The sequence below is a fragment of the Bombus pyrosoma genome, linkage group LG17 (assembly GCF_014825855.1).
Source record: "Bombus pyrosoma isolate SC7728 linkage group LG17, ASM1482585v1, whole genome shotgun sequence".
Lineage (NCBI taxonomy): Eukaryota > Metazoa > Arthropoda > Insecta > Hymenoptera > Apidae > Bombus > Bombus pyrosoma.
Window position 1 is genome coordinate 4,426,746 of NC_057786.1, and position 2,515 is coordinate 4,429,260.

Sequence of the window (2,515 nt, forward strand, 5' to 3'; positions counted from 1 at the left end):
AATTATACTTGACACCCCTCCTTTCCCCACCCCGTCCTCCCTCCTCCACCACCGCCAAAATACCGTAGACTACCGAACTGACCTGTTTTTACGACCAGGTTTTCAGGTCAGAAATAAGAAGAAAAATAAACAATATCATATATAAGCACCGCTCTACAGCGGCTTAGATCTAATTCATAAATGCAACACCAAAAAAAAATGTAACCCCGACACACAAATATTGTATGGCTATGTCGTACCGTCACGTATCGGTACTTTTGCCTAAAACATCCCTCAACAACAATTCACCGTTTATTGTGAACATCATACACATGTAATACCTATTATCTGGCCAATAAACAGTATTAAAAAAAAAAAGCACTCGTTCTCGTCCGATCACGAAAGTTAAGCAGCGCCGGGCACGGATAGTACTTGGATGGGTGACCGCCTGGGAACTCCGTGTGGTGTTGGCTTTCTTTTTATTTTCTTAATCTATTTTACTTTCATTAACAATCAACTTTCAATAGTCTGTAACCTAAACATCGAGAAAAAGAAATGTTTTGCTATTTCACGACCATTACGTCACGTTATATCAATCTCATTTTTGCACACATGTTACGTTTCTTTAAATATTTTATTATTTTGACTATCAAAGACAAATAAGAAAACTGGTTATTTCAGCTAACGCACATACCACGCTGAGTGCATTCGATCTCTTCGACAAAAAACTCAACGAAAAGATAAACAAAGCGAAAACAAAAATTGAAGGGAACGCCCAAATAAGCCGTAAATACGTAGTAAAACAAGGAACAAGCCTGAACCAGGCCATCGAGAATCGTCGGCAAATAAAAAATATATCTCAGCGTTTAAATCAAAAGCCAAACCCAATCGTGAACATACCCCAACGAAACATAATAGACGTCATGGAAGACTTGAAAAAAGTATACTTAAAGCATTAAATGACCAACAAACACAATTAAACGAAATAAAAAAATCATTAAAGACGCAGGAAGAAAGGATCGACTCCATCTTCAGTACTATCGATAGTATCGATAGATAATGAGGAATAACCAAAACCCACTCAACTATCAATTACAGCAAAAAGCAAATCAGTTAAAAGTAAAACATTTAAAAATAGTACCAACAAATACCAACTCAATAATTTCAAACCAAAAAAGATACAGTATGCTAACCATAATAAATAAAGAAGCACAAAGTACACTTCAAAAACCACTCTATGATAAGACGCGACAGGCTGAACGCTAGCTATGGAGGAGGAACCTCCTCAGAAGGAGGCAATCCTCATAAAAAAACCCTCTGAAGTTCAAAACAATCCAAAACGACAAGATAATAAATTTCGAAACGCTAGAAACGACGATCATAAAAATAAAAATAAACAATAAGGATAACTTATTTATCACTGCAGCTTACAAAACCTTCGGAAATCAAAAAGAATTTAAGGACGAATTCAACAATATCTTTGAACTTTTACAGCTCAATATATAGGAAAATTACTATATAATCACTGCCGACCTTAATGCAAAACAAGTTGGAAAAACGAACTAAGCAACACGAGAGGTAACTTCATTAGAAACTGGCTAGACAGTAAAAGCATACAGTACAAAACAAACCTTTACAGCTCCGAACTACCCTCCTACCCAAGAGCAGGCTCATACCTGGACATATACCTAGCAGATGCGCGACTGAAATTCCAAGACCTACCTCCAAATAACACTCTCAAAACCCTAGACTATGACAGCGACCATAACGCCATAGAATTGCAAATAAGCAAGAATACATCCGACCATTTAACACTTGAGACGCAGACCGAAACCCCCAAGTTTAATTACAAAAAGACAGACTGGAAAAAATTCCAAAAACTACTGGAACAAAATTGCGACTTGAAAATCTACAACAACGCCAACCAAATAAACAGACAAATCGACTCATTCATAGACGAAATAGAAAAACATATACAAATCGCTCTTCAAAAATCCGTACCAAACCTAAAACAGATCATAATGCTACCTAAACCAGACAAAGACCCACACCAAGCAGCATCCTATAGACCAATATCGCTACTTCCCGTGTTTTCAAAAATCCTAGAAAAAATAATATACGCCCGCCTAAAACCAATAATTGAGAAGGAAAAATTAATACCAGATCACCAATTTGGATTCAGAAACAAATACTCCACGATAGAGCAAATGCACAGGCTCATCAATGAAATAGTACTAGCATTAGAAAACAAACAATACTGTACAGTCCTCTTTATGGATATCGAGAAAGCATTTGACAAAATAAACCATGAAAGTCTGCCACAAACAATCAGAAAAAAATTCCCGGAGCAAATATACCAATTAATAAAATCCTACTTAAACAGCAGAACCTTCGTAATAAAAATCAAGGACACATACTCTGAAGTTAAAGACATCAAGGCTGGGGTTCCGCAAGGAAGCGTCCTAGGACCAATACTATACACATTATACACGGCCAACATACCAACAACTACCAATAGCAAAATACTGACATTCGC

At 36.7% G+C, this 2,515-nt stretch overlaps 1 pseudogene; it reads left to right on the top strand.

Annotated features, from left to right (window-relative positions):
• LOC122577091 overlaps positions 1-2,515 on the top strand; it is a 238,994-nt pseudogene that overhangs the window by 133,241 nt on the left and 103,238 nt on the right.